General features: G+C 51.4%; 1 long non-coding RNA gene across 4 annotated transcripts in view; it reads left to right on the top strand.

Annotated features, from left to right (window-relative positions):
• LOC115836002 overlaps nucleotides 1-24,149 on the top strand; it is a 32,589-nt gene that overhangs the window by 329 nt on the left and 8,111 nt on the right. The window contains exons 1-3 of one of the 4 annotated variants that reach the window (XR_004030998.1): nucleotides 1,892-1,988; nucleotides 15,737-16,433; nucleotides 22,938-23,311. This is a non-coding gene — a long non-coding RNA (uncharacterized LOC115836002). Of the gene's footprint in view, nucleotides 1-1,891; nucleotides 1,989-6,741; nucleotides 6,778-15,736; nucleotides 16,434-22,937; nucleotides 23,478-24,149 lie in introns of those variants that run through there. The other 3 variants (XR_004030995.1, XR_004030997.1, XR_004030996.1) reach the window with 3 other exon arrangements.

Here is a 24,149-nt window from a genome sequence, read left to right as displayed (position 1 = left end):
GGGCAGAGGACTCCCGGAGTGGGCCAGTGAGGACCCCCGGGTGCGCGTCGAAAGAGCCTGCGAGTGTGTTCGGAATAAGAAAGGGGACTTGAAACAGGGAGAGGACAAGGAGAAACCTGATGGGAATAGGGGCAGGATGCCCTCGGGATGGAGCAATGGAAGATTGCAGTCATTAGGATGAGGGGATCCCTGTATGAGAGAGGACACGAGGCTTTCCAAATAGTTAAGAGAGGCTCTCAGGATAGGGGGTGCAGAGACTGTGCAGCCAGCCCCGGAACAGAGGAGGGAGCAAGGCAGTCCTAAATGGGAGCATGGACGCTCTATAGTACGGAGACAGGAGACCCCTGACCGGGGGAGGTACAGTGTTCTCCTAACATCTAGAGGACCCACTTGGAGAGCGCTCAGGAAACTCCGCGGCCAGCCCTGTAATAGATGAAGGGGGGACCTGGAGTTGGGGAGAATAGCAAGGCTACCCTGAATGGGGGTATGGGAGACATTGCAGAGGATGGAGAGAGGGAACCCCGCATGGGGTTGGGGGGAGGCAAAGCATTCTCTAAAAAGTCTGCAGTGACCCCCGAGAGAGGAGACGGGAGACCCTGCTGCCAGCCCCAGTAAAGGGGACGGACCCTCAGCGAAGCGGGCAGAGGGTCCCCTGAACAGGCAGGAGGAAGCTGGGCTGAGTTTGAGGGGCAGAGAACCTACAGTGGGGGTACCATAGGAGGGCTTGGGCATGAAGTTAAGAGAGCTGGCCCCTGTGTGGGGTGGGGGGAAATGATGGGTGTCACCCAAGCCAGCTTCTGCACACTGGGGTCAGCTAGGCAGTTTGCTGGTCGAATGACCTTGGACAAGCTGTGTCCTCCCACCCTTGTTTTTCCATCTGTACAATGAAGGGGTCTTGCCCCAGAGACAAGCTCCAACTCCTGACCCCTGACTGCCCCAGGAAGTTCCACTTTGAGGGGTCTCTGGCTGAACTGGGGATGGGGAACCCACATCTTGTCGTTCTCTCAACACTAGGAAGTCCTCTTTCCTCCCTCCCCCTCCCCATCTTCTCAGTCTCAACTTGTTCTCTCTTCCCCCACCCCCGTAACAGACAAGAAGGCGCCTGAGTCGGCATCCCTTCTCTCTTACAGGGAAGTGGTGGGATGCTTTCTGGGTACCAAAGTCCCTCACCCCAATAGGATGTCAGGTAGAAAAAGGGGTCCCCAGGATTTAGGGGGCCCTGCAACGGCTGTGACATTTGGCTCTTTATTGGTTTTGGCTCATGTTTTATTCCTTGGGAGTGGGGGTGGTGCTGAGGCTGGCGCTTCAGCACCGGGGACAGGGCCTGCTCTTTGTTGGGCGTGGGGCGGGGAAAGAGATTAACCTCTGCTTTACTTTAGGGGAGGGAAGGGAGGGACACTGTGCTGAGGGGACCCGAGAGGGGAGGCAAGTGATCCGGCAGGGTCACGCAGTGAGCCAGGGACCCCTCCCTGGACTTCCTGTCGGGGGTCCAGTTCCGTGTTTTCTGGGCTGTTCCCCTCCTGCTTAGGGACCCCTGCGAAAGGACCCCTGGGGATGCGGGGAGCCCTGAGACCCCCTTGAGAGTTTGTAGACTCTTACTTCCACTCTGAACCTCCCCCAGGCAGTTATCTCAACACCCACTACACCCCTACTTTACCCGGGTTTTCCTGCTTCAGGATCCCCAGGACAGAACAGACATATCCCCCAGGAAAGACCTCTGCCAGTTCCTTTCTCTTTGCCCTCTGTCTCCTTCCAGCCCCCTAGTTCTAAGCAGACCCTCAGAGCTGGGAAAGTGATGGCGCTGTCCCTTTAACCACGTTTTACTGGAAGGAGAGTGCGCTGGGAGGAGGGAAGAGGGGGAGGGAGTTTCTGGTTTTGCATGAAGAAGCAGAACATGATGAAGCATTTTTCCCCCATCTAAAGATCCAGTCGTGCTCCAGTTTGCAGAGGGCAAGGGGCTGGTTGCAGGTGGTGCTGGGAGGATGGAGGTGAGTGGCTGGTCTGAGGTCCCTGAGAAAGGCATGGGGGGGTGTTGGGCAGGACTCCCTTGCTCTCAGATGGCTCCCCATTTATTTGTCATTCTACTTGGAATTTTGCCATTGGAGCCTTGTTCCTCTGGGTCTTTTCGGTCTGCACAATGCTGATACATTCTCTGGATGTGAGAAGGCTCACAAGCAGCTGACGGCAAGGAGGAATGGGGGTTTGGGGTAAAAAGGGGGCTCCAAGATGTATTCTGTTGAGGCCAAGGGGCCACAACCGTCAGATTGAAGCTGCCTATATAGTCCAAGAAGCCCCAAGCATGACTCTTGTGGCTGGAGAAAATGGCATGAGGGCTGGATCCCTGAGGTCAGTTCCCCCAAGGGACCCTTCAGGCTCACCTCCAGAAAGCCATCCCTGGCCGCCTTCACCCCCACGTTTAGTTAATTGTCCCCTCCTGGTTGTTCCCATGGTTCCCAGTGCTAATCTCTAATGCCGCTCTTACCACTGTGTGTTGTGTGAATGAATCAATGAATGAATAAGTTCCGTCTGTTCTCCAGCCAAACTTGTGGTCTAGAGGGGCTGTGAATGGGTTCTGCCCTGAGTCCTTGGGGCTCGAATCGCTTTCACGTTCCTCCCTGTGATTCTTACCATTTGGAAGTGAGTAGAATGATATATTCATCTATCTATCCATCCATCCATCCATCTATCCACCCGCAGTTCTTGAAGTATATCTTCCCAAAGCGTGGACTTGGCAGTGAGCATTGTGAATCTCCCAGAGGCAAGTAGAGTGTGCTGAGTTTCCCAAACTTAACTGCTCTTGGGCCCTTCTTGTCCCCAAGTGTCTCCAGGACAAGGGTCCAGTGGCTCACACTGAAAGACACACTGAGATTTGGGTCTCAGCCCCTGCTGTCCCTGGGCTTTTGTGGACCCCAAGGCTGATGCTGTTCAGGAACATACTTACAGGGTGAAGGATAAAGCAGTAGGCACTTAAACAGCCACCAGCTTTGCTGTTACTCACTGTTCACTGGGCAGGGATCATTGTCCCTATTTTATAGGCAAGTAGACTGAGACCCGAGTGAGGAAGTGGGTTGCCTGAGTTGACTCAGTGACACAGCAGAGCCCAGTGTCTCAACTTATCCAGACCTGAGCTGGCACAGGACACAGGGTGGAAACTTGTTTCTCTTGCGTAGTAGAGGCCTAGATGGTCTGAGGGTAGAGGATTGAGAGGCCTTCAGAGAGGGGATGGGCAGCTTTCTGGGGCTGGGGTTGGGGTCTGGCCTCTGACAGATCACCCATCTGTGAGTCTCTGTGGCCCATGACCCAACATCAGCATAGCTTGTATGTGAGAGCCTACTTCCCGGCCTGGGTACCCTCTGACACTGTGTCACCTCTGTGGGAGCTACATGTGACCACTGTTTGAGATGCAGATGCTAAAATCCTCGTTCACTTTTCCTGCTTGTTTTTTCTCCATAGGACTTGACCTTTTCTGACACGCTACTAGCATCTTCTCCACTAAATAGAACTTCATCAGGACAGGGATTTTTGTTTGTTTTATTCACTGCTGACATCTCTAGTGCTTGGAATATTGTCTGGCATACAGTGGGTGCATGGCAAGTAGTTTCAGGATGACTGCGAGGCTCTGCCTGAGAGGCCCGTGATCACCCAGACATTTTAGCACTGGGCATCTGGACAGTTCCAGGCCCTAGGGAGGCTGCCCGCAGGTTGACTGGAGAAGGAGGTCTTGAAAGTGTGGCCCCCATCCTGGGGCCTGAAGCCTCCCAGCCTGAGCTGTGTGGTCCCCTTTGCTGAGGCTCAACCTTGCCGGCTCTGTTGTCTGCAGACTCACCCCGCTCCTGCACAGCCTGTTCCTTTTTATGTTCAGCAGTTCCTTTTAGGAAGTGCTGAGCCTTTCTTCTTGCTTCCTTTGCCCGTGAATGTCCATCATGCCCCACATTCTCCATCTCCCCTCTTGCCCCTCCTTTCTCCACTGCATTCCCTTCCCTCTCCCTCTGTTATATCCCTCCCTCTTTCCCCCCAATTTCTCTGTCCTCTTTATTCCTCCCCTTTTCCTTCCCCTCCCTCCTTTTTTCTCCTCTCCCTCTTAGAGATGCCCTCTTTTTGCCACGTTTGAATCTGATTTATAATAAAAGGGCGGCAGTCTCCCCATGCCTACTCCTTTTAGGACACAGACAGCAAAAAACTAAACTGTGTGCAGTTTTGCATAAGCCTCCCCCTCCTAGCTTCCACGCACAGCCTTAATCCCCGGGGACCAGCCACCACTGACCCCCGCCTGCCCATCTGCCACCCTGGGACTGCACCAGGTGGGAAGCTGGATTCTACCCCAAAGGCCAGGAAATGGTGGATGGGGTCACAGGTCCGCCCTGTCTCCCCTGCTGTAGTTCCTGCTGTGGGAGATTATGGATGAATGATTCTTGGGCTGTGGTTCCCAAGATGGAGAGTGAGATGGTTTATTGGACTTTCATCTAGTAACTGGGGCTTGCCAAGTTACAAGTGCCCCAGGGCTGTCATTACTCTTCTTACCTAGAGCAAGAGGCTAAGTAGCAATGGGAATGAAGGCTGTCATCTAAGGAAAGGAGGAGATGCCTGGCCTCTCTTATTCTTGCAATCTTATGAAATAGATACCATTACTATCCCTGTGTCATGGTTTGAGAAATGAAGGCTCAGAGAGGCTGGTCATGGTAGCTTATGCCTGTAATCCCAGCACTTTGGAAGGCCAAGGTGGGAGGATCACTTGAGCCCAGGAGCTTGAGACCAGCCTGGGCAACATAGCAAGACTCCATCTCAATTAATACTAATAATAAATAAGTTTTTAAGAAAATGATGGCTCAGGTTGAGTAACGTGCCCCAGGTTATACATCTGATAAGTGGTGGAGCTGGGATTTGAACTCAGGTCTGATGGGCTCTGCAGGAGGAATACTGAACTACAAGACTGTACATCTCACATTCAAGGCAGGCCCAACTGGACCCAGCACTTTCCTGATTCCATCACAGCTGGCCAGGGTCTTTGCTCTAGGGGTTCTTTCTGGTGCCTTGGTGGAAGCAAGGGGGATTGAAAATTGGCTCAATCAAAATTTGTTTCTTTTCCCCCAGGTTTTTATATTCTCTCTGGTTGTCTTGAGGGAAGGAGGCTTCCCAAGCAGTATAGTCAGGAAGTTAAAATGATGACCAGCTCAGCTTTCTGGATGATCCTGACTGAAAAGATAGATAAGTAGAAAGAAGTCATGGGACAGTGATTGATGTTCACAGTGTAAATCTTTTTTTTTTTTTTTTTTCAACGTCTTGCTCTGTCACCCAGGCTGGAGTGCCATGGCACAATCTGAGCTCACTGCAACCTCTGCCTTCCAGGTTCAAGTGATTCTCATGCCTCAGCCTCCTGAGTAGCTGGAATTACAGGCATGCACCACATGCCTAGCTAATTTTTGCATTTTTAGTAGAGGTGGGATTTCGCCATGTTGGCCAGCCTGGTTTGGTCTTGAACTCCTGGCCTCAAGTGATCCACTCGCCTCGGCCTCCCATAGTGCTGGGGTTACTAACGTGAGCCACTGCACCCAGGCTCACAGTTTAAATCTTGAGTAATAAACAGCTTTGTCATCTTTTACATGGTGGGCACCTGCCTGCTGTGCACCACGTACATACATGGTGTCTGCAACAACTCTGTCAGCTGTGCAAGGTCACTGTCCTCTACAGAGTAGAATATCAACACTGAGAAAGAAAGTGACCTGCCAAGGCCGCAGAGCAAGGTGGTGGAGGGGCTGTGGCTCACATTCTAGGCTTTGTCCAGGACACTTGCACCTCCCAGTATCCATACTGACTCTCAGGAAAAAAATAAGAAAAGGTTTCAATGCTGTTTCATCTCTATGCCCTAAGATGGTTTTAGGGGAGGAGAGGCAGGATCCTGCTGAGTCAGTGGAGGATCTAGAGTTAGGACTCATGCAGCCCCCATCTCTCAGGTTGCCAACACTAGCTGCTGGCCTAAAGTGGCATTAATGGGCATTAATGGGCATTCTAGCATGTCTCTGGCTGGCAGCAGCTCCTGGGGAGGGGCAGCGGCCGCTGAGAATAGGAAGGCGGAGGAATGGTGTTAGGACTCCTGTAGTGTGTGCCGGGGACTATGGCTCAGCGCATCCTTGTGGTTCCACATGAGTTAACTGAAGTGTGTGCCGTGCTTTGGGCTTTTATGAAGTGCATTTGCATCAATTGTGTCCTCAAGACAGGGTTTAGTGGCATAGGGTACAGGGTTCTCAATGAGCAGTATAGGGATTCGACTACTGCGGACCTGTACAAGGGATCAGGAACCCCCAAAACTGCAGGATTGTGTAGGTGATTCTCCAGAGGCATAAGACCCAAAAATGTCAAAAGAGTTCTTGATTTAGGAGTCAGAAGACCTGCTCACTAGATCCCATCCCCATTTCTCCCTTTCTTCCACCCTTCTTCTCCTTCCTTCCTTCCTTCCTTTCTTTCTTTCATTCGTTCGTTTGTTCGTTCGTTCATTATAGAGACAGAGACTTGCTGTGTTGCCCAGGCTGGAGTGCAGTGGTGCAATCTCAGCTCACTGCAGCCTTGACCTCCTGGGCTCAAGCAATCCACCCACTTCATCCTCAGCCTCCCGAGTAGCTGGGACAATAGGTGCACACCACTATGCCTGGCTAATTTTGTTATTTTATTTATTTATTTTTTGGTAGAGACACCCCATCTCACCATGTTGCCTGGCTGGTCTCGAACTCCTGGGCTCAAACAGTTCTCCCACCTTGGCCTCTCAAAGTGCTGAGATTACAGGTATGAGCCACGGCACCTGGTCCTTCCCTTCTTCCGTCTCATCCATTCAACAGACATTTCCTAAGATGAGTTTCAGACCCCACCCTGCACTGGGAATACAGCCATGAAGAAGACAGGCTCCCAGCTCCCCAGCAAGTTTGGGGCCAGTTTTGTAAGAACTGATAGAGGGGGCAGGTCCAGGGGTTGTGAGAGCTTCAAACTGGGGCTCCTGACCCAGCATGTGGTGGGGGGCAAGTTGGGAGTCAGCAGGGGAGTCCTGGCTCAGTGCCTGTGGCCTTGGGTAGGCCACTAGCCTTGCTGAGCCTCAGTTTACCCCCTCTCCTTGATGGGACCACTTCACAGGATGGGGTGAGGATGGAGGAGATGCGGGCCTGGTGGAGCCTCCTCAAAGGGGATGTGGCTGTGTGTCGGCTCCCATGGAGCCAGGACACCACCCGGGCACCCAGGCTCACAGCACAGTGCTCCCTATGCTTTGTTGGAGCTGGAGCATTTCCTGTTTGAAACAGGCCAGAGGAAGAATACTGGTGAGGAAGTCAGAGATCTGGCCCTGGGCCCCAGGGCTCTGCCTGGCCTCACTGGCCAACCCCAGACACCTTACCGAGGGCCTTAGGCTCCCACACACACACACAGGAGGCCAGGCTGCCCGATCTTCTATGGACAAATGTATATGAGCAGCGGGGGTACCAAGAAAGGTGAGCAGCCGGGGAGAGCTTCTCAAAGGAGGTGGCATAGCTGCAGCCTGAAGGATTGAGAGCAGGAGTGGGGAAAGAACTGGATGGGTTCCCTGGTCCTGGAGTGTTTCTGGTAGAACCTCTGGGGGTGATGGAGGAATGTGGGGATGGGGCCCTGGGCTCGGGGAGGAGAGAAGGAGGGTCGGGGAGAGCTGCTCCTTTGCTCCAAGGCTCTCTTAACTGGTGACAAAGAGCAGGCCCTTGGGGTCAGGAAGGTCTCAGTTTGAATCCTTTTTGGCATTGCTTCATTAAGGGCCCCTAGGTAAGGGTTTCATCTGTCTAAGTTTCATTACTTCCATCTGGGAAATGGGGTGATAATCACACCATGTTCAAAAGGTTGTTGGCTATTATATGACTTTATTTATATGAAATATCCAGAATAGGCAAATCTGTAGAGACAGAAAATAGATTAGTGGCTACCTAAACCTGAGAGGATAAGGGACTTGGGGAGTGATAGCTAAAGAGTATGAGGTTTCTTTTTGGGGTAATGAAAATTTTTTTTTTTTTTTTTTTTTTTTTTTGAGACAGAGCTCACTCTGTCACACAGGCTGGAATGCAGTGTTGCAATCTTGGCTCACTGCAGCCTCCGCCTCCCAGGTTGCAGCAATTCTCCTGCCTCAGCCTCCCAAGTAGCTGGGACTACAGGCACATGCCACCATGCCTGTCTAATTTTGTATTTTTAGTGGAGACAGAGTTTCACCATGTTGGCCAGGCTGGTCTCAAACTCCTGACCTCAAGTAATCTGCCTGCTTTGGCCTCTCAAAGTGCCGGGATTACAGGTGTGAGCCACCGTGCCTGGCCTGGGGTGATAAAAATGTTCTAAAATTGATTGTGATGGTTGCACAACTCCATAAACATGGCATTGTTGCTTTAAATGGTTAAGTTGTATGGGATGTGAATTATCTCTCAATAAAGCTGTTATTAAAAAACCAAGAGGTTCAGACAAGATGTTCCACACTCCCTAAATGTTGGCTGTCACTGGTGTTATTTACTTCTGGCGGCTCTTCCAGCCCTCCTCCAGAGAGGGCTGATAGGTTCCGGGAGAAGGGGAAGGGGCCTGGGCCACTACTAGCTGGCTGGGGGCCCCAAGCAAGCTACATAACCTCCCTGAGCCTGTTTTCTCATCTGTGAAATGGGTGGGGGGGATTTTCCAGGCCTTGGCCACCTCTTTGGACACTGTGCTGCTCAGATCAGACCATGGGCTTTGCTAGATATAGTTACATGGCCAGATGTAGAGAAGGGTGGTGGGGGGTTTGGATATTCTCTCCGTCTGCACCCAGAGGGGCTGACTTCACGTATCTGCTCATGGTTGCGTACCGAGTGTGGTTTGTGTGCAAGGCACTATGCAGGAGATAGAGGAGGGACCGCAAGAGCCTGTGCCCCAGCCTGCCTGGAGCTCAGAGCCCTGGAGAAGGGACACGCAAGGGTTTGCCAGGGCTGATTGGAGCACCCCTAGCTGTGCAGGCCATCATTTCATCACTCTGGCCCTCAATTACCTCATCTGTAAAAAGGGGAATAAATGGTACCTCCCTGCTAGGGTTGGGCTGAGGCTCACAGTGGCTGGCATAGCATCTATAGTAAATACACAGGAACCATTGTCGTCACTATGGCTGTGATTAATATGATCATCAGCCATCAGGTGCCTTTTTTCCCTTCCCCTTGGCTAACCTGTCACATGGTGAATTATGTCAGGGCTAGCTCTCCTGTCCCTGCCCCTGCCCCAGAGCATCAACCAACTCCCAGGGTGGAGCCTGGATGCTCCCTTTTCAGACCCAGCCCACGCACCCAAAGAAGCTGTAGGCTCCTCAGGCTCGGGCCCCTTTCCTGCCCCCATTTCTTCAGGCCCAGCTGCAGAAGGCATGACCCTCTGGCCAGCCCGAGACTGAAGCCTCCCTCCTGTCCTGTCCTCTCCTTCCACCTGGCTGCAGGGTAAGGTCAACAGGCTACCCCCAGCCAGCCTTTCTGGGCATTCTGCTCTCTCTGCGGCTAGAGCCAGTTGAGCCCAACTCAGCATCTCCTCCCGCATTCGTCCCCCTGCAGAGCTGCAGCAGGGCTGGGGACCTGGCCTGGGCCTCCACAGCTTTTGCAGCATCCCTGTCACTGTGGTGGGCGAAGGGCCCAGATGGGGGGCAGGCATCCCTGCTGGATGCTAGTCCCTGCTCCCAACCAGTAGCCACAGTGCCTGATTTATGGCTCCCTCTGGGCTCTCTCCAGCAAAACTGCTTGCAAACCACTCCTGGCCTGTTTTTTTCTGGGTGCTGGTTTGCAGACAGTCAGGTTGCCTCAGGCCACAGCCTGCAACCCCACCCCACCACACCCCCAGTCCCCAACCACCGGCACCTGGGACATCAGGGCAGGTTGTGCCTTGAGAAGAAGGACAAACTTCCATCCCAGCCCTGCCATGGGTGGGCTGGGTGGCCTAAAGTGGCTTATGGAACCTCTCTGGGCCTCAGGTTTGCTATTTGCACATTAAATGATCTTGAAGGTATCCTCACTGATATCCATGCTTCTGAGTTTCCTTCACATCGCCCCACCACCTCCCAAGTCTTTTGCCTTGGAACTGAGTCTACTTTTTTTTTTTTTTTTCTTTTTTTTGAGATGGCGTCTTGCTTTGTTGCATAGGCTGGAGTGCAGTGGCGCAATCTTTGCTCACTACAACCTCTGCCTCCCAGGTTCAAGAGATTCTCCTGCCTCAGCCTCCCAAGTAGCTGGGACTACAGGTGCACGCCACCATGCCCGGCTAATTTTGTATTTTTAGTAGAGATGGGGTTTCACCATGTTGGCCAGGCTGGTCTTGAACTCCTGACCTTAGGTGAACCACCTACCTTGGCCTCCCAAAGTGCTAGGATTACAAGCGTGAGCCACCGCATCCGGCCTAGCCAGCATCTTCCTGATGGCCACTCTGCACCTGGGTCTGCAGAGGACAGTTCTAAGCACCTTACATGCATTAACTTGCTTTTATCCTCATGACAACCCTGCAGGGTAAGCACTGGTCACATCATTTTTGCTCAAGGTCACACAGCTGATAAATGGTAGAATCAAGGTCTGAAGCCGGGCCATCCTGTCAAGTCCATGGCAAACGCCTTTTCTCAGCTTCGCACCGCCCTCAGCACCAGCCTGCTTCCTGCTCTATCTGGAAGCACCATTGCATCCCCACTCTGGCATTCACTCTTGCTGCTCACTGCACCCCACCCGTTTCCTGACTCCCTTTCTCCTCTGACTGAACAACAAACTGACAGTCAGCCTTCAAGACTCAGCTGTATGGCCGGGTGCAATGGCTCATACCTGTAATCCCAGCATTTTAGGAGCCCGAGGTGGGAGGATCACCTGAGGTCAGGAGTTCAAGACCAGCCCAGGCAACATGATTGAAACCCTGTCTCTACAAAAAAATACAAAAATTAGCCAGGTGTGGTGGTCAGCATCTGTAGTCCCCAGCTACTCAGGAGAGTGAGGCAGGAGGATCACCTGAGCCTGGGAGGTCAGGCTGTAGTGAGCCGAGATTGCACCAGTGTACTCCAGCCTGGGCAGCGACAGTGAAACCCTGTCTTGAAAAATAAAAAAAGACTCAGCTGTGGCATCACCTCCTCCAGGAAGCCTTCCTTGATGCCCTTCCTGTCCCAGGCTGGGTTAGGCTCCTCCACTGGCCTCTCTCAGTTTCCCCTGTCCGGCACTCATCAGTCTTGTTGCAAGCATCTGTTCATGTGTTTGCCTCCTCTACCAGACTGTGAGCCCGTCATCCTCACCTTGACACCCACTGTGCCTGGCACCATTTGTGGTACAGAGGAGATCACTGGGGAATTTTGAAGGGCCAAATCTTTTTTTTTCTGAGACAGAGTTTTGCTCTTGTTGCCCAGGCTGGAGTGCAATGGCACGATCTCAGCTCACCACAACCTCTGCCTCCCAGGGTTCAAGTGATTCTCCCACCTCAGCCTCCCGAGTAGCTGGGATTACAGGCATGCGCCACCACAACCGGCTAATTTTGTATTTTTAGTAGAGACAAGGTTTCTCCATGTTGGTCAGGCTGGTCTCAAACTCCTGACCTCAGGTGATCACCCGCCTCAGCCTTCCAAAGTTGTGGGATTACAGGCATGAGCCACCGTGCACGGCCTTTTTTTTTTTTTTTTTTTTTAATGGAGGCTTGCTCTGTTGCCCAGGCTGGAGTGGCATGATCTTGGCTCACTGCAACCTCTGCCTCTTTGGTTCAAGCAATCCCCCCACATCAGCCTCCTGAGTAACTCAGATCATAGATGTGTGCCAGCATGCCCAGCTAATTTTTTATATTTTTAGTAGAGACAGGGTTTCGCCATGTTGGCCAGGCCGGTCTCGAGCTCCTGGCCTCAAGTGATCTGTCTGCCTCAGACTCCCAAAGTGCTAGGATTACAGACATGAGCCACCATGCCTGGTTAGATGACCAAATCTTGATCGTTCATAACCTTGTGAATAGTGGACAAGTTCTAGTATCTGTTTCACAGAGGAGGAAACTGAGGCACAGAGAGGTGACATGATTTTCGCAACTCACAGAGCTAGTGGTGACAGAGCTGGCATTTGTTGGAATGGCCTCCATTTCAGAACAAGCTCCTAGAAGGGTTTACCAAACCAGGGCTTAAATTTTTTGAATTATTTATTAATGGTTCAAAAGTCTGAAGGCGCAAAGGGTAGACAGTGAAAAATCTCCCTTCTCTTCTGTCCCCAGCCACCCAAATCCTCCTAGGGAAGCAGCTGGGGTGATCTGATCCTCAGGTGTCCTTCTCAGCAGTGTGTGTGTTCCCAGACAAACCCAGCGTGTGTTATTTAGAACCAGGTTTAAACCCAGGCCTGTGGGATGCCCATCTCACTCGGGGCTGCTCAGGGATTGGACAGGGCCCACCATGTCCTGGCAAAGATATCGGGCCACCAGAGGCCTCCATCCCCCCATCCTGGGTCCCCTCCCTGTCCCGGGTCCCCTCCCGCTGTTGCTGTGCCTCCTCAACAGAGCTGCCTGCCTGACTCTGCTCCCCAGGCTGCAGCAGAGGCTGGGCTCAGGCCCACAGCCTAGCGGGGCTACAATGGTGAAGGGCTGCTTTGGGCTGAGGGGGCCTCCCTTCAGGCAGTCTGACACTTGCTTTATTATTCCTCACAGAAGGGGACCAGTGTGGGGAAACAAGCCCAGCAAAGGCAGGGGCCAGAGTGAGGAGGCACTGGGCAGGCAGGGTGCACAGGGCACATCACGGCAGGGCAGGGCAGGGCAGGAATGCTGGCTCCACCCCTTTCTGCTGGGAACCGAGTGGGCATAATAGCTCCCTGAGCAGCCTCTTTTCTCTGAAGATTAAGAGACAGTACCTGGAATTGCTTGGACAATGCAGTAAGCGCTCCAGAAGTGGTGACTGGAGTGTTATAGTTAGGGAGGCTTCGGGCTTTTCCACCACCCTAGACTTCCCTGTGACCCCTGAAAAGCAGAGACACAAGACCCTTGGAGCCTGTGCTCAGGACTCTGACCCAGTCCCTTCCCCTGTGTGCATAAATATTTGGGGGATTGTTGTTGTTGTTACTCTTTTTTTTTTTCTCTTGAGACAGAGTTTCGCTCTTGTTGCCCAGGTTAAGGTGCAGTGGCACGATCTCGTCTCACCGCAACTTCTGCCTCCCAGGTTCAAGCAATTCTCCTGCCTCAGCCTCTTGAGTAGCTGGGATTACAGGCATGTGCCACCATGCCCAGCTATTTTTTTGTATTTTGCATAGAGACATTGTTTCACGGTGTTAGCCAGGATGGTCTTGATCTCCCAACCTCAGGTGATCCGCCCACCTTGGCCTCCCAAAGTGCTGGGATTACAGGCGTGAGCTACCACGCCCGGCCCTGTTGTTGTTATTCTTGTTGGTGTCCAGTCTTCTGATGTCCAATAGGAAACCAGGACTCCCACCTCCACCCTGTTGCCCAGGGTAGCTTTGGTGGAGGGCAGGGCAGCAGTGAATACGTGCACAGGTTTGGAGGGTGGGGAGGAGGCTACCAGGAGGCTGGGTGGGGCACAGATAGAGCACAGGGCTGGGAACCAGGCCTTTGGGGTTCACCTCTTACATAGGAGCCCTGGGTCTGCCTGAGCCCAGTTCCCTCGTCTATGAAATTAGGGTGATCATCCCTCTCCCCATTAACCTCATGGGATTTGGGATGCTCAGGGGAGAGAATGCATGAGACGGTCTTTGCCTTGAACTCCTGGCCTCAAGTGATCCTCCTGCTTCAGCCTCTCAAACTGTGGGGATTACTGGGATTACAGGTGTGAGCTACTGCACCTGGCTGGGGGTCTTTGCCATCTGCAAATCAGAGGTGGCAAGCAGGCATCCACAGGCCTGCAGAACCACCAAGGACATTAAAGGGATTTGATTTGGAAATAGTAGTAATGATTGTGTAATATTTTGAATATAATTAATACCACTGGCCTGTATACTTAAAATGGTAAAAATGGTCAGTTTTGTGTTATAGATTTTTTTCTTTTTCTTTTTCTTGCCCATCATTTACACAATCTTTTTTTTTTTTTGAGACAGGGTCTCGCTCTATAAGCTCAGGCTGGCATGCAGTGGCGTGATCTCGGCTCATGGCAACCTCTGCCTCCCGGGTTCAAGTAATTCTCCTGCCTTAGCCTCCCAAGTAGCTGGGATCACAGGTATGCACCACCACACCGGCTAATTTTTGTATTTTTAGTAGAGACAAGATTTCACCATGTTGGCCAGGCTGGTCTCGAACTCCTGACCTCAAGTGATCCACAGGCCTTGGCCTCCCAAAGTGCTGGGATTACAGGCGTGAGCCACCATGCCCGGCCTTACACAGCCATTTTAAATATGGAAAAAAAAAAAAAAAAAGAGGATTTGAATTAGTTGCCCTATCAGTCAGAAAAACAGAACCCACTTCAGGGCGTCCAGTGGGGGAAATTTTGAAAAGCCAAACAGGAGGCTGGACAGAAGTGGGTTACCCAAACCCATGGCCTGGGACCACAGAGGTCTGTCTGGAGGGAACTGGAAGTTTGGAGAAGACCCAGCCACTGCCCAAAGGCTGGAAAAACTCGGGCCTCTTCTACCTGCCAGTCTCCCTTCAGTGCCTCCCATTGGCTGGACATAATCAATGCTGGTTTGCAAAGGAGCTTGGGAAATGTAGTTTGCAGCGGTTAGTTCCCCCACCTTTCCAGATGGTGAGCAGAGGAGGGACAGCAAATGGATATAGAATCATACAGCAGGCAGGGCATGGTGGTTCATGCCTGAAATCTCAGCACTTTGGGAGGCCAAGGCGGGAAGATGACTTGAGGCCGGGAGTTTGAGACCAGCCTGGGCAATATAACAAGACCCTCATCTCTACAAAAAAATTTTTAAAAATTAGCCAGGCATGGTGATACATACCTGTAATCCCAGCTACTAGGAGGCTGAGGTGGAGAATGGCTTAAGCTCAGAATTCAAAGCTTCAGTGAGCTATGATCACACCACTGCACTCCAGCCTGGGTGACAGAGCAAGACCCTGTCTCTAAAAAAAAGAAGAAACATCATATGGCAAATGAGGGTTATAGTTGTCAACATGAAATGACTGGGCGATTTAGCATAAAAATCTGGATTTATAGATTCTCCTGAAACACCAAAGGCTCCACTCCCTTGAGTCCACCATCTTAGCCTAGTTTGGCTGTTTACATTGTCCTTGGGGAGCCCTGCTGAGGAGTCCTGAGAAGGCTACAGGGTGAGGGGCATGAGGGGACCCCATATCCTTCAGGGTGGGATCAGAGGAGGAGAAGCCATGAGGACCCTGAGGCAGGTGGCCTGAGCAGGCAGGGCCAGGGGATCCAATGGGGCCATCAGATTCTAGAGAGAGCACATTGGGGATCTGGAACTGTGGGGACCTTCCTATTGTAGCTCTGTCACACCCAGGCTGGAGTGCAGTGGTGCAATCTCGGCTCACTGCAACCTCTGCCTCCTGGGTTCAAGCAGTTCTTTGCCTCAGCTTCCTGAGTAGCTGGGACTACAGGCACCTGCCACCACTGCCAGCTAATTTTTGTATTTTTAGTAGAGACGGGGTTTCACTATCTTGGTCAGGCTGGTCTTGAACTCCTGACCTCGTGATCCACCTGCCTCGGCCTCCCAAAGTTCTTAGATTATAGGCGTGAGCCACCGCGCCTATTGTAGCTTTTAGACTGTCTGGTCTTACGCAACTGTGAGGGTTGTGTTTGTGCCTTTTAGTTATTTTTCTGACACTGTCCGGCCCTGTGTTCTAAATTTTCCAGGAAAGTCCAACGTGTAAACTGATGACAGACTTCCTGGAGGAAGAGGTGGGGCAGCCTGGAGTTTTCCTCTGGACATCCTGAGAGGGATACTGAAGCACTCAGAAGGGGTCTTAGACCTGCCCAAGCTCACACATGCAGTTTGAGAAGAGCTGCGCTTAGACCACAGGCCTCTTCGCTCCTGGGAAGCTGAGAGCGTCGGCGCTGGAGTTCGTCAGACAGGGGCAAGTCCCAACCGCAGCTCAGTGACCTCAGACAAGCCCCCTCACCTTGCAGAACTGGGTTCTTCTTCAGAGTTGTAGGAAGGAGTGGAGGAGGGTCTCCGCATGTCAGATGTCCACACAGTGCCTGGGAGCTGAGGTTGTCATGGTTACCAAGAGGCCAGTCTCAGGGCTGCTGTGATGACCTGGGCTGCACTCCCATTCCCAAGAAGGGGAGAACTCCTCAGATTCCCTACTCTGCTCTTGCTCCTTCCCAAGCAATACATGAGCAGGAATTTGTCCTCTGCAGGAATGTGCAGCGAGAAAGTCTCCTTTTTTGATGAGACAGTGATGAGGTGATGTCTGGTTTTTTATATCCTCATTTGCTGAACTGGTGCCAGATGTAAGAGTCCAGCCTGGATTCCATTAGCCATATTTGTCCTCTGGGCTCCCAGCCCTGCAAGGACCTTCTGGGGGCCCACCTTGAGACCCTCCATTTGGTAAGAAGTTGGCTGAGGCAAATGATGCAGCCCTAAGACGAACCATTTCCACTGGGGACTCAGGCAGGGTCCTTGAGAGCCTGACTCACTCGAGTATTTTCTTTAAAATTAAAAAAACAAGGCCGGGCACGGTGGCTCACGCCTGTAATCCCAGCACTTTGGGAGGCCGAGGCGAGTGGATCACGAGGTCAGGAGATTGAGACCATCCTGGCTAACATGGTGAAACCCCATCTCTACTAAAAATACAATGAATTAGCCAGGTGTGGTGGCAGGTGCCTGTAGTCCCAGCTACTCAGGAGGCTGAGGCAGGAGAATGGCATGAACCTGGGAGGCAGAGGTTGCAGTGAGCCGAGACTGCGCCACTGCACTCCAGCCTGGGCGACACAGCGAGACGCCATCTCAAAAAAAAAAAAAAAAAAAAATTAACAAAACACACTGATCTTTTTTTTTTTCCTTTTTACCTAAGTAAAAAACCCTTTGAAGTTTAGGAACTGCAACTAATCCACGTTGAAGGCTAATCGGAGGTCTAGATAGGTTAATACCTTTCCCAGAAGAACCCAGTGGTAAATGTAAATGTCAGATTGATCAATTGTAGATTGAACTTCAGAAGCTGGAGTCCTCATTACTATTCTGGGATGATGGTCGACTCCGTTTGCTCAACAGAAGGATCAGTGGCCTGGAGAATTTGAGACGGTGATAACATTATAGGATTCTATTTTAAATGGGAAAGAAATTCCTAAAAGTAACACGCATGTTAAAAAAAACTATATTAAGGCCGGGTACGGTGGCTCATGCCTGTAATCCCTGCACTCTGGGAAGCCGAGGTGGGAAGATTGCTTGAGCCTAGGAGTTCCAGATTAGCCTGGGCAATACAGTGAGACCCCATCTCTAAAAAAGAACAAAATTAGCTGGCATGTCATTGTGCACTTGTAGTCTCAGCTACTTCGGAGGCTGAGGTGGGAAGATTGCTTGAGCACAGAAGGGTGAGGCTGCAGTGAGCTGTGATCACACCACTGTGCTCCAGCTTGGGTGACAGAGGAAGACCTTGTCTCAAAAATAAAAAAATTCATACACAAAAATGCCTGAGGTGTACAACGAAAGCTCTTGAAAGCCACTGTCTAGAGATAAGCACTAGAGCCACTTACACAGATTTTTTCAGATTTTTCTATGTATTTATAAGTATATGTTAAAATTTATTTTTTTAAAAGATGAACACTATACATTCTGTTTTGCAGTTTGCTTTTTGCAAATAGCAGTAGCTCCTGAAATGTGGAAATCCTTTACCTGGCCGATTCATGACAAACCTGGTGGGAGAAGTAGCTGGTAAAGTTTTATGCAAAATTGTGTGTTGTGTGTATGTGAGTATTCTTTAGAAATAGTGACTACGATTCTCATCAGAATCTTAGGAAAGATTCAGACCCAAGACCCTTGATTTCAGATGGGGAAGGGACTCAGGTGAGGTGAATGGGGAGCTCAGTCCTCGGGGTGGTCTTGAAGGATGAGGACAAGAATGCTGCAATCACCTGGCCCTGGGCATCCTGCCCTGGCCTTGGAGAGGAGCTGCATCCTGCAGAGCCAGAAGGAGGACAAGAGAGGCAGCCTGCCCAAGCACCAGGCTGAGCCTCTGCAGTCCCTGCCAGGAGAAGACTACAGTCGCTGGGAGCTTGGGAAGGTTACAGAGTAAAAGCTTCTCGCAGTACTTGGGAGGACACTGCCTGCAGCACCTGCCATGGGCCTGCTCCAGGGTCAGGGAAGCCTCCGAGGGACAGGCTTGGGGCACAGGGGCAGGTGAGGGGCAGGGGAGAGAGGGCACTCTCCGGGCCAGGACCCCGGCACACCTAGCACACAGACCATGGGGAGGGCGCCAAACACAGGACTTGGCTACATTTTGTTACTGTCACTTTGAGTATTACCTATGCAGTCCGGCAGGCTTTATGGATCTCAGACTGCCCAGGACTTTTCTAGCTGCTATGGGAGGATGTAAGATTTACCAAGAACAACGGCCATCACCCAGAAAGTGGGTTTCTCATGTGAGCCCTGTGCCAAGCACTATATGTGCACATGCCAGATTTTAATTTGCTGTGGGGAGGTCCTGTTATACTTGCCACTTGACAGTGGCCTCCAAAAAGCCAAAAAACCTGTCCAAGGCCCATGGGATCAGCAGATGTTGATTTAATACTGGTACCCCCAGTTGCAGAGTCCCCAGCCTCAACCATAGGCACTCTCCTCTGCCCCCCCGGGGAGGGACTGCCACCCTGACTCAGGGATGACCTCTGTGAGATGAGAGCAGAGGGGTTTGGTTCTGTTTCAACCTTTTTTGTTGTTTGTTTTTGAGACAGAGTTTTTGCTCTGTTGCCCAGGCTGGAGTGCAGTGGCACAATCTCAGCTCACTACAATCTCCACCTCCTGGGTTTAAGCAATTCTCCTGCCTCAGCCTCCCAAGTAGCTGGGATTACAGGTGCATCTCACCATACCCAGCTAATTTTTTGTGTTTTTAGTAGAGATGGGGTTTCACCATGCTGGCCAGGCTGGTCTCAAACTCCTGACCTCAGGTGATCCACCCACCTCGGCCTCCCAAAGTGCTGGGATTACAAGTGTGAGCCACTGAGCCCGGCCTCAACCTTTTTTTTTTATTATTATTATTTTTTTTGAGACGGAGTCTCACTGTTGCCAGGCTGGAGTTCATGGCACAATCTCGGCTCACTGCAACCTCCACCTCTAGGGTTCAAGTGATTCTCCTGCCTCAGCCTCCTGAGTAGCTGGGACTACAGGCACCTGCCACCACGCCCGGCTAATTTTTTGTATTTTTAGTAGAGACGGGGTTTCACCATGTTGGCCAGGATGGTCTCGATCTCCTGACCTTGTGATCCACCCGCCTCAGCCTCCCAAAGTGCTGGGATTACAGGCGTGAGCCATCGCATTCAGCCTTTTTTTTTAAACCACAAGCATGTGTCACTTTTATAGTTAAGAGAAAAAACAAACTTTTTCTGAAAATCTGTATTTCTGAAATGGTTAGCAGGAGCCCAGCTGAGTCTGGGGTGCTACAGGCCTCCTGCCTGTGGGGACCTCTCCTAGGCACCTCCTTTCTTAGACCCATCCTTAGGGCTGGGAGAAACTCCTTCCACAGTGTTCTTGGCTTCAAAGCAGGAGAGGCTTCCCAGATGAGGAAGCTCACAGGCTGGTGGGGGTGAGGTGGGGTGGGGAGTGGCAGGAAGACCTTCCAGGCCAGGTGTCCAGCCTAGAAAAAGGCTCAGAAGTGTGCATGAGTGTGAGCTGTTGTTGGGAATAAGAAGATTGTCCCAGGAGGGCCCAGTATGCACTAGAGGCTTATAAGTAATATTGCTGGGGGCCAGGCGTGGTGGCACGCACCTATAATCCCAGCACTTTGGGAGGCCAAGGTGGGCAGATCACCTGAGGTCAGGAGTTTGAGACCAGCCTGGCCAACATGGTGAAATCCTGTCTTTACTAAAAATACAAAAATTAGCCAGGTGTGGTGGGGGGTGCCTGTAATCCCAGCTATTTAGGAGGCTGAGATATGAGAATGCCTTCAACCCGGGAGGCAGAGGTTTCAGTGAGCTGAGATTACACTGCTGCACTCCAGCCTGGGTGATAGAGTGAGACTCCTCAAAACAACAACAACAACAAAAAGAAATAGGCCGGGCATGGTGGCTCATACCTACAATCCCAGCACTTTGGGAGGCCGAGGCGGGTGGATCACCTGAGGTCAGGAGTTCGAGACCAGCCTGGCCAACACGGTGAAACCTCGTCTCTACTAAAAATACAAAAATTAGGCAGGTGTGGTGGCACACATCTGTAGTCCCAGCTACTCAGCGGGCTGAGGCATGAGAATCGCTTGAACCCAGGAGGTGGAGATTGCAGTGAGCTGAGATCGTGCCACTGCACTCCAGCTTGGGCAACAGAGCAAGGCTCTGTCAAAAAAATAAATAAATAAAAGGGAAAGAAAGGGAGAAAGGAAGAAAAAAGAGAAAGAAAGAAAGGCCGGGCGCAGTGGCTCACGCCTGTAATCCCAGCACTTTGGGAGGCCAAGGCGGCCGGATCACGAGGTCAGGAGATCGAGACCATCCTGGCTAACAGTGAAACCCCGTCTCTACTAAAAATACAAAAAATTATCCGGGCAAGGTGGCGGGCGCCTGTAGTCCCAGCTACTGGGGAGGCTGAGGCAGGAGAATGGCGTGAACCCCGGGGGGCGGAGCCTGCAGTGAGCCAAGATCGCGCCACTGCACTCCAGCCTGGGCAACAGCGAGACTCTGTCTCAAAAAAAAAAAAGAAGAAAGAGAAAGAAAAGGAAAGGAAGGAAGGAGAGAGAGAAAGAAAAAGAGAAAGAAAGAAGAAAGAAAAAAGAGAAAAAGAGGAGAAATACTGCTGGGCACCTGGGTGAGATGGCAGAGATGGCATGCACTATAATCCCAGCTACTCAGGAGGCTGGATGGGAGGGTCACTTGAGCCCAGGAGTTTGAGGTTAAAGTGACCTATGATCTTGCCTGGGTGACACAGTGAGACTCTTTCTCTAAAAAAACAGGAAGAAAAAGCAATCTTGCTTTGCATCTGTAGTTCTTGGGGGTGTCTCTTTATTCTCACCTGTCCATGCATTCATGGTGTCCAGGCCTAGGGCCCAGAGTGACTTTACCTGATGGAGCCTTAATTGTCTCACCTAGAAACTGAGGATGCAGAAATGGCTTCCTGAGGGGTTGAAGGTATTCTGTGACTGTCAAGGGCTGTGCCAATATCAGATATTATTGCTTGGATTCACATGAAGCTGGGTATACAGTAGGTACTCTCTCTATATATATTTTTTGAGACAGAGTCTCGCTCTGTAGCCCAGGCCGGAGTGCAGTGGCACGGTCTCAGCTTGCTGCAACCTCCACCTCCCAGGTTCAAGAGATTCTCCTGCCTTGACTTCCTGAGTAGCTGGAACTACAGGTGCACGCCACCATGCCCAGCTAATTTTTGTATTTTTAGTAGAGACAGGGTTTCACCATGTTGGCCAGGCTGGTCTGGAACTCCTGACCTCAAGTGATCCACCCGCCTCGGCCTCCCAAAGTGCTGGGATTACAGGCTGGTCTTGAACTCCCGACCTCAAGTGATCTACTCTCCTCAGCCTCCCAAAGTGCTGGGATTACTGGCGTGAACCACCGCACTCTGCCAAATATTTTAAAAACTTTTTTTTTCCTTCTTCATTTTTATTGTGGATGATTTAGGAAATGTATATAAGCAAAAAAAGAATGTAAATGTTATCCATGATCCCACTCCTGCTAACATGTGGGTCTGTGTTTGTCTGTGTGTACTTACAAAACTGGAATTATACTGCATGGTCTCATCTTTTATGCGTTAATTTTTTTTTTGAGACAGGATCTTACCGTGTTGCTCAGGCTGGAGTGAAGTGGTGTGATCTTGACTCACTGCAGCCTCTGCTTCCCAGGCTCAAGGTATACTCCCACCATGGCCTCCCAAGTAGCTGGGACTACAGGCACACGCCACTAAGCCCCACTAATTTTTTATAGAGATGAGGTCTCCCTGTGTTGCCCAGGCTGGTCTTGAACTCCCGGGCTCAAGCAATCCGCCCACCTCAGCCTCCTAAAGTGCTGGGATTACAGGCATGAGCCACCACACCTGGCCGATTTATTAATTTTTAAAAATTGAAGTAAAATTCATATAAAAGTATTCATTGTAAAGTGTACAACTCTGTGGCATTGAGGACATTTATAACATTTTGGAACCATCACCTCCCTAGTTGTAAAACATTTTCATCACCCCAAAGGAACCCTGTTCCCGTTAGCAGCCACTCCCCACCCTCTGTTCCCCACTCCCTGGCAATGGGCTTCCTGTCTCTATGGATTTACCTACTCCAGGCATTTCATATGAATGGGATCACACAATATTTGTCCTTTGTATCTGGCTTCTTCTGCCTTGCATAATGCCCTCCAGGCTCATCCATGCTGTCGCATGTGTCAGTGCTTTATTCCTTTGCAAGGCTGAATAACCCTCCATTTGTCTGGATAGACCACATTGTGTCCATTTATTAGTTGACAGGTGTTTGAGTTGTTTTCACGTTTTGGATGTTGTATGTTAAGTTTTCAAACCTACTTTTTTCTTTTCTATTCTATTCTTTTCTTTTCTTTTTTTGAGACAGAGTCTCTGACTGTCTCCCAGGCTGGAGTGCAGTGGCGCAATCTCGGCTCACTGAAACCTCCGCCTCCTGGGTTCAAGTGATTCTCCTGCCTCAGCCTCCTGAGTAGCTGGGATTACAGGTGCCCACCACGACGCCCGGCTAATTTTTTGTATTTTTAGTAGAGACAGGGTTTCACCATGTTGGCCAGGCTGGTCTCGAACTCCTGACCTCATAATCTGCCCGCCTTGGCCTCCCAAAGTGCTGGGATTACAGGCGTGAGCCACCACACCCGGCCCTTTTTTCTTTTCTTAGCAATGATGCGTGGCGAACATCTCTTCGTGCTAGTAAACCATGTTTATATCCTTGCATTTCAGGCATATACCCGTCTGCTGTGTGGCTGGACCATGTGGGTAAACTCTCCGGAGGCCTGCATGAGCTAAAGGGGATGCTCCATCCCATGCACAGTGGAGCCTGCCTCCATGGGCCCTGCTGGCCTTCATGGCACCACCTCTCCCATAGACATCAGAGCTCCGGTGCCGGCGCTCCCCCCCTGCAGACCCACTTGGTCGTGCCCAGCCAGGCTACCCTGCACAGCGTCTCACTCATCTGTGCCAGAGTGATGGCTGCTCAGCTAGCCATGAGGGGGTAGCACACCCTCTGCCCATCCTGCAACATGTCTGAAGCCCACCTAGACCCCTTCATCCCATGGACACTGCATTAAGCACATGCACAAGCACCTGGGCTTCAGGTAGGAGCTACCTGGCCGCCTGCCAGCCTATCCCCTGGAGCCAGCCTGTGCTGCCTTCCTGCCTGAGGCTAACCTCTTCATGCCCTGCATGTGGGGAGACCCAGAGATCCTGGTACTAATTTTTTTTTTTTTTGAGACGGAGTCTTGCTCTGTTGCCCAGGCTGGAGTGCAGTGGCGTGATCTCGGCTCACTGCAAGCTCTGTCTCCCAGGTTCACGCCATTCTCCTGCCTCAGCCTCCGGAGTAGCTGGGACTACAGGCACCCACCACCACACCTGCCTAATTTTTGTATTTTTAATAGAGACGGGGTTTCACCGTGTTGGCCAGGTTGGTCTCGAACTCCTGACTTCAGGTGATCCACCTGCCTTGGCCTCCCAAAGTGCTGGGATTACAGGCGCGAGTCACTGCGCCTAGCCCCTGGTAGTAATTCTTATTGTTCTCCCTCAAAACCTTGAGAAGTAGGCACCAGCCCAGTGATGACAGAATTACTAATAACAGCAGCTCAGGCGTACCAAGAGCTCACACCCTATTGGGCATTGGCCCAGGAAGCCTTCCCTGCAAGTTTGCCAGGTAGGTTCTGTTATTACCTCCAATTTACAGATGGGGAAACTGAGGCACAGAGAAGTAAGTATTATGGGCCTATATCACAGGACTCCAGAGTGGCAGGGCCTGCCTCTACTTGGTGATGTGTGTAGGGACACTGCAAGCAGTTCAGTGTGGTGGGGCCAACTGTCTTCATCATGGTAGGACTGGCTCCAGGAGGGATGGTGGAGATATGAAGCCAGATGGGGCACAGGGCTGTGTTCTGAGGCGCCTTGAGGCCTCAGAGAGGGCTTTGC

This window comes from Nomascus leucogenys, chromosome 7b (assembly GCF_006542625.1).
Source record: "Nomascus leucogenys isolate Asia chromosome 7b, Asia_NLE_v1, whole genome shotgun sequence".
Taxonomy (NCBI): domain Eukaryota; kingdom Metazoa; phylum Chordata; class Mammalia; order Primates; family Hylobatidae; genus Nomascus; species Nomascus leucogenys.
Note: the sequence above shows the minus strand (reverse complement) of the source record. Positions and strands in the feature narration are given on the sequence as shown.